The sequence below is a fragment of the Lathyrus oleraceus genome, chromosome 2 (assembly GCF_024323335.1).
Source record: "Lathyrus oleraceus cultivar Zhongwan6 chromosome 2, CAAS_Psat_ZW6_1.0, whole genome shotgun sequence".
NCBI lineage: Eukaryota > Viridiplantae > Streptophyta > Magnoliopsida > Fabales > Fabaceae > Lathyrus > Lathyrus oleraceus.
In genome coordinates, this window is record NC_066580.1 from 241,268,813 (window position 1) to 241,277,604 (window position 8,792).

Consider the following 8,792-nt stretch of genomic DNA (forward strand, 5'->3'; position numbering starts at 1 on the left):
ATTTCCCAACAATAAATGAATGAGGTTTCTTTATGATCCACTGTGTGCGTGCTTCTGTTTTCTTGATTGCAATGATAAAATATTAAGTGTTCCTCGTAATAAATAACACGATAACTAAGAGCTTTTCATTAATAAGGAATAAAAAATGCATCCATGCATCATTCACATCTCACAAACAAAAAATCATACCACCTTATATTTCTAGAAGCATGTCTCAAGCCATTATGGATGAACTCTAGCAAGGCCAAGTTGCGTTGAAGGAAGAGATCAGCCAACTGAAGACTCGGATAAGCCTGGTTATGGAAATCTTCCAAATACTGTTGAAAAAGGAAGGAAATCCCACACCAACTACCATGATGGAATTAGTTTCTCTTATACATCTGCCCGGCTACACCTCACATCATGAGCTACCTCATGGATATTGTTCCCAACCCAAACTTCCAAGGCTTCCTAATCAACAACCATTGACAAAGTTCAACCAGTCAGTTTTTTCACGGTAGCGATAATAGGTGTCTAGGTTTTTGCTCATGGCCAATGGTGATCCTTATTTAGAACACATTTAGAGTTTTCAATTTTCAAACATGTCCAAAATACACCAAAATACTTATTAAATATTTTTGTTTAGTGCAAAATAAGTGAAAAAAGGATTAACCAACTAAAAATCAAACTAATTTAAATAATCAACATAAAATTAAAATGAAACCATAAATAAATCTATTTATTTTTTCTAGATATTTTGACAAAAGAATAAAAATAAAAGAGTTTAAATGAATAAAAACTGCATGCAAGAATGCTCGAAAAAAAATAAACTTCTCGGAATCATATAGGTTTTGATCAAACTTTGAAATAAAAAATTATCGGTTAAAAGGCTCATGTTGATCAAAACGTGACTAAAAAATAGTCAAAAATATAAAACGAGCACGCCACGTTAAACTACGTGAACCATAAATTAATAATATTGACATATGCAAGCTCGATTTTGAAATTTACACCCGCTTATTTCACGTACATTTGAGAATCAGTTCGAATGACCTTCTCTAAATTCAAAAATTTATTTTAACTGACATTTTAGTTATTATGCGAGATGAAATGCATGTTATGCTATGTAGATGATGCAAATGTCATGATGAATATACTTATTTAATGGTTCAGGGTCAAAATTTGGATATGATAACATGGGATTCATTCATATTACTTTACCCAAGAGAACAACACATCATCACATTCATTGTAATGATTCACTAATTAATAAAACAAATCATTGTAAACCTCCCTACGGTCGACAATTGATTACTATGAGTGTAACTTAGCCTTAGGAAGCCTATAAGCCCATTAAAATATGTTAGAAAATGTTAGGTGCTAAAAAAACAAGTTTTTAAGCGAAAAAGCAATCTATGTGTCGATACATACGATCCATAGGTCGACACATAGAAGAATTTTTTTGGCTATGTATCGACACATACGCATTACAAGTTGACACATGTGTTGCATTGTTAAAGCTTGTATGTTATGACTCATGTACCGCTTACATGTGTCGACTCATGATCTTCATGGGTCGACACGTGACATTTATAGGTCGACACATGACCTTCATAGGTCGTCACATACTGCGAAAGTTTCAAAAAAATCAGCTTTTTGAAAAAAATCAGCTTTTTGACTCATACTAGAAAAACCCATCAAATAAAACTCATCTTTTTATGGTTATAGCTTTCTAATTCATCATCTACTCATGTTTTTCAAGAATCAACATCATATTACAGCACATCATCATACTCATTGTCTTTAAACCATCATTAACACAATTCAAGGTTAAAAATCTTCAAATATCAATCAATGGCATATCATGATTTAAACAATATCAAACAACATATACGTGCAAATAATACACAAATTTCACCCTTATTCATCATACATTCAAAAGTGATAACACAACACCAGTGTTTAGATCTACAATACCCAATCTTAAAGAGGTTAAGGGTTCCTCCATCTACCCCACATGTTCTAACACCCATTAAAGAACCACATATTCCCCCTTACCTGATTACCAGCCAAAAGCCCGTTTTATTTCCTAGAGTTCTTCAACCTTAAGCATTTGCTCTTCCTTTTTGCCTCTTTTGATCAAAATCTCAAAAACACGTTCTGACTTCTTTCCTTCCAAAATAGAGTCTTCCCATAATACTCTCTAACTTACCATTGTATTCCCTATACTATCCTCCATATTTTTCTTATTCCCAACCTTGTCGCTGGTCTCGAAGACCAACTTTATTCAAGTATTCTGTGTTGGTACTTTCCAACTTTTTTGTCGCTTCCTTGTCCAAAACGGAATTGCATCAAGGAAAAAGCATGACCTCAAAATCTTTTAGCTTGCACAGATTTAGGAAGTCAATAAGTTTTTCCTCAAGTTTAGGAAAAATAACCTTCATTTTGTTCTGATAATCAACTTTAGCTACCTCTATGGATTCAATTATATCTACCATAAAGACATCGACAGGTTCGACAAATCAAACGTCTTCCACTTTAGAGTCAGGTTTCTCATCTAGACGAGCTTTTGACTCTTTAGCAAATTTGAGCCATCCATCCTTCAGTGTGTTTTGAACCAAATCCATGAAAAGTGTACATTATGAGGTTTTATGTCCAAGGAAATTATGAAATTTATGAAAACCGTTATTCTTTCTTTATTCTAACGACAGAGTTTTTAACCCCTTAAGAATCAACATTTCGCCTTTAGAAACTAAAAGGTCGAAGATCTCGTCACACTTAGTTACATCGAATGTGTAAGTCTTTGTGACAAATTTTTATATTTTTGGTTCTATGGGGTTTTTACCATTCAAAGGCTTTAGTAATTTTCATGTATATGGAAGTTCATGCTTTAATTCTACCGTATTTACCTCATTCTCTTCTAATTAGTCGCTACATGTGTTGGAAAAACTATATATTTCATCTATCTCGACATAAGCAATGTTTTCCTTCTTACGGTACTTACTCGATCTGACTTTTTCATTCTTCAGGTGTTCGACTTGTCATACTCTATCTGCTAGATGGGTAATGTCCCTAAGGTATTCGGTGTCTATTATTTCCTGATTGAATAGTCCAAGCCACCAGCGGCCATTTAGACTAGCTCATGCTCGGGGACTTGCATAGAATATCTTGCTTTAATAATTCTAAACATGTTTAGATAATCATTTATCGACTTAGGAATTTTACACCTAACACTAGCCAACTCCTTAAGGCTAATTGTTAACTGGACCATAGAGAACTACTCGCGGAACACTGTCTCTAATTGATCCCAAGTATGTATGGAATTAAGGGGTGTAAGACCCCATGTTTTACCCTAGGATCCCTCATGCAATTTCATCATATGTATTAGCATTAGGATCACACCTTGGCATCTCCTTACCCCTCTTTCATTGGGTTTGTTTTGGGAGAGATCACCAAGCACTTTTTGATTGTATCATACTTGTATATTATCATTTTACTAACCAAAATACCAAAAATATGTCTTTGCATTTTCCTAACTCTTTTGTAGGTAGGGCATGATCATCATTGATCTATCAAGTTCATATCTAGGGTTTAAGACCCTCATAGTTAAGAGCACAACCAAGGATTGATTCACAATGTTTCAAAGCATCATATATGAGTCCCAATGATCTCTACATGTTATATTGATCAAGCATTCTTCAAGAATTTGGAGGTGATTTGCCTTGAAAACCCTAGTTTGACTGGGTATCTTAAGTAACTTCTCCAACAAGCTACCTCACTAATTGATCAAATTTAACAAGTGATATTTAAAAATTCATCATCTTATGCATATATGATCTACCATGTGGCTATAAAGTCAAGAGAATTGGAAGTTATCAAGTTGTTTGATGGTGGTTCGCCAGATGAATTCATCTGATCAAAACTAGGTCTCCCTAGACCCTATCTCCTACAATTTTCACCATATGAAAATAATTCCAAGATCAAAGTTACTCTAAATGACACTCCAAACAACTTTCATGTTGAGACCTAGAGCTAATTTTGCTTGGAAAATCATTTTCTATGTTGAAACATTATAGGTCATTTTGTCTAAACCCTAATTTGAAAGTCAACTTCCCAAGACCATAACTTGCTCAATTTTTATGAGATGAAAGATTTCCAAGTTTCTAAATCAAATTCAAGATGTCTAATTCAACCTTTATGTTTGGAGTGTGGGATAAATCAACTTTTATGAGCATGTGATATGAGGATACATTATAGGTCATTTTTGCCCTATACCATTGAACAAGTGATTTTCCTCAACTTCAAAAATGCATAACTCTATCATTATAAATCCAAAAGACATGAAATTAGTTACCATTTTGAAGGTCTTTGAAATAACTACAACTTTGATGAAGACACGTTTCTTATTTGGAGCTCACATAAAAAGTTAATCAATGTGGAATAATGAGATATATGACTTAACACTTAGAAACTTTTTCAACATGTTGAAATTTCCAAATTTCCACCTCAAAATTCACCTTGATCCAAGTGCCAAATGTAAAAGTTCCCAACATCAAAGTTGTTCCCCTTGATCTAAGCTTTCCAAAGAGTCTCATTTCATGCATTTTGGATGAGGTTTTCTAGGGCTGCGCATGGTCTTAACAGGTATGCATCAAGTGGAAAAATCAAATGTCCAAAACTCCATTTCACATTGCCTTGACATTCAAGCATCATTTGAACTTCAGTACAGTTGCAATTGGATCAAAATGGATTATTTCATGGCCATGTACACACCCATGCAAGCTTGTGCATCACATTGCCAAATTTAGCAAATTTTCAAGTGTGCAACTATCAATCCCAAATGCTATAAATACAAGGCCTCTGAGCTCATTTCAAACACACCTTGTGCGCCAGCTTTGCCCCCAAATTGAAACCCTCAAAATTCAAAGCAAAACCTGAGAATTTTCAACTTGAAAATTGAGTTTGAATCTCACTGTTTGGAGATTCAAAAACCCCAGGATCCAAAACTTTGTTCCATTTCCAAACCACTTCTACAAGCTCCTCGAGTGTGATCAAGTCAAGTTTGAAGCAACCAAGATCCAGTTCTACACAGCATACAAGGTAATTTTCAGAAATCTTCTTCTCTTCGTTCTCACTCAATTCTCATCAATTCTCTTGGATCTTTGGTTGTCTGAAGTCCTACCAATGTAGGCAAGAAGATTGAGTTGTTATAAGGTCGAATCGAAGCAACTCAGTTGTCACACCTCAAAATTCAACTCCTCATATCTTTTTATATATTTGGAGTTAGTTGAAATTGAGGTCATATTCATGCTTTACGCCATTTTTTCTTTCAGATCATGTCCTCCTTTTTCATTTTTTTGATGGTGATGACTGAACCAGTCCAGTGAGCCTCGCCTGAGAAGGTGACCGGAGTGCCAACGCCGGTGGTGTGCTGGACAGGTTCTGAGCCTTTGATATCATTTGAAATGTTTTAATCTCACACGTTGGTTCTAATGAGGGAGATCAAGTGGTCCACGTTTTTTCTGATAATTTGAAATTCATTTAATTTGTTTTATTTTCATTAATTCATATTAATTTTAATATTGATCCAAAAAATATGAGAGTTTCACCAAAAAAAAATTATAAAATCCTCTTTCATATTTTGAATTAAAATTATTTTTTGGATCTTTATTAATATTTTTCATGATTTAATTGATTTTGTGAATATTTTTTATTGTTTAAAAATACTTTTAAGTTTCCAAAAATTCTGAAAATTTTTCTCCAAGGTCCTTTAACCTTGTTTGACCTATGATAAATCTCGTGGTCATTTCTTTGGTGTTTTGATGAGATTTTAGGAATTTGACAAACAATATTTAATTTAATGCATGATTTTTAGTATTTTTAAAATTGAATAAATGCCAAATAATTGTGTTGAGCCATTTTAATTGTTTGTATAAGTTTGACTTGTGTTGTTGGGCCTTGGTCAAGGTTGATTTGACTTTGCTAGGTTAAGATCATTGGATTTAGGGGATTGATGGAATCTATATTCCATCTCCCAAAATGAATGAATGATCTTAATTTGGTAAAAGTCCTTCTTTGTCCAATTTGAGTTTTGATCTATTTCCGTCCCTCTTCATCTAATTCCCCTTCTTTATGCATCCATTTCATTTGGCCTATGATATCTCAAGATCCTAAAGCTAGTTGAATGAAAAATCAACATAAGTATGGATGAGATTAGGCCACCACTTTTGCATATTCTTTTGTGTGTGGTATATTTCATGAGCATAATCCATTATATTGTGTCTCTAACATGCATTAACACCAAAATTATATTGCCCAACATCAAATAGTTGTGACTTCTACATAAGTCCAATTACGATTGCTTAACATAGCGTTAAATGTTTGACACAAAAAGGCATATCATTCTAGTTAGTGAGATTGTAAGTCTCCTTTCTTTCATGGTATTGTGTGGAAACTTGGCCTTTTTATCTTCCTTTGGAAGATGTATTGGTTCAAGGAGCCATGCTTGTGATAAGTGGGTTGAGTGTTCTCCAAATAATGACTTAAAAAATAAAAAATAAAACAAAAAAGCAAAAGCAATACTAATTTCTAATTCATTAACAATTAACTTTTAATTTCAAGCCATTTACTTTTAATGCACTTTAATTTTTAAGCTCTATTCATTTGCCATTATTCATACCATTCTAATTGTTTATGTTAATGTAATTTTCACTTTGTCCACTTGGACATATTATGTGATATATCTTGTTTGTGCATATTTTGTTTGCTTGTGTGGTCTTTGACCATTAATGTACATAATAAGATCAAAAACCCTAAAAAACTATTGTCTGGACTGTTGGTTTGATCTTGGACAATTGGACTTAGAATTTAGGCAACATCCCTATGCAAAAGGACTTGGCCAATGCCAACTTTCATGTAACCAAGTGCTTGCAATTTGAAACTTCATCTAATACTGATGACACAAAATTTCACGTTTTTTCGACTCTGATTTCGCATGCATTTTAGTTGTTTTATTGTTATTTTGTTATGTTATTACTACGTTTCTCTTTGTTTTCAGGTTTTCAGTCTAATCAAAGCCCCGATCGAGAAAAGGAGTGAAAATGAGCTAAAAAGACTAAAATTCAGCATTTGGCACTTGTGGCTCCCATTGTGGATGGCGCCATGGGTCCAGCCATGACGTGTCATAGCTCAACATCCCTCAACTGCCACGTTCCCCACTATCTCCACTTGGGCGCCACAATTTACCCTTATGGCGGGCGCCATGGGGTTGTGGCGGGCGCCACAAGAAGAAAACTTTTCCCTCCCAATTTCAAACTGAATGGCATCCTTGTCTTTTCCATTATTTTACTTTCCTATAAATAGAGACTCGAATTCATTTGTTTAATCATCCAAACTTAGAGCAAACTTAGTTTCACTTAGGCATATATTCAGTATTTTAAAAGTGGTAATCGTTTCGCATTGGGGTGTTACCACAATTGTGTAATCAAGTCTGTGATCGAGTCTGTAATCGAGTTTGGAGCAATTTGGAAGGAAGTTAATCCTGCCGCCATTTTCATTTCCGTTTCGCATTTTATTCAACCCTCCGATTGGAGCAGGTTTTTATTGCTTTACCTTTATCTATTTTATTTTCCCGTACTCGCACTTTACTTTATTTATTTCCTGCACTCGCACTTTACTTTATTTATTTCTCGCACTCGCACTACTTTCATTTATTTCTCACACTCGCACTACTTTATTTATTTTCCGCACTCCCACTACTTTTATTTAAATTAAAATGCACCTTTACTTTACCATGTCTAGCTAAACCCATAAAGGTTAGAATATAAGGACTGTAGTTGAACCGATAATCCGTACAATTGTTCGTAGAAACACTTAAGGGCTATTTTGACTTTCAACTTAAGTTTTCCTGCACTTAATTTCCGTTGGGTAAGATCGAAATCCGTCCAACGTCTATTTAAACTTAGTTGTTTTTAACTATTTCAAATACAGCGAAAGCGCTTTGTTTAGTTCATTAGGAGTTTTTAACTTAAGAAGAAAAGTGATTTTAAAACTATTTTCGGACGCGTTTATAAGTTTAGAGTCTGGTTCGTGAGAACCTCTTTTGGTTAAGAAATCCAGGTTAAAATACTTTTCAACTTAGTCAAGATACTATATTTCTTAAAAATAGGTTTACTACTCTAACGCAATGCGCGCCTTTTTATAAGTGACAATAAGAGGGTTTGATTAGGGAGTACAACTCGGTTCTGAATACGCGAAAGCGACAGTTCCCGTTAAATTGGTTCTATTCAAAGTAGGAAACACTGCCCATAAGTAGTTCTATTAGCAAGTACTTGGATTACTAATTGATTATGTGAATTACATTCGAGCCTGTCTTTATTAATTAAATTAAATTTAATACTTTACTTTTCATTGCACACTCTAAAAACCCCTATTTTGATTACCTTAGATAAACACCATAACAATAGATAACGATAGATTGACACTTGATCTCTGTGGATTCGATAATCTTTTATATTACTCTGACGCGTTCGTATACTTGCAAAAAGAACGCATCATGTTTTTGGTGCCGTTGTCGAGGAACAATTTCGTCAAATTTCGTACCCTGTTGTTATATCGTTTAGACTTAGGCTATTACCCGCCGGTCAATGTAAAGAACTCGCAGCACCAAAAGCTTAGTATACCCTTTGGCGGAACCTGAACGTTATGCTCGCGCACATTTATTCTTACATAGAATTAGGAGAGCTATGGACGAAGATCAAAACCAAAGACCTCTTAAGGATTTCGCCCAACCATCCAATGAAGAACCTAGTTCT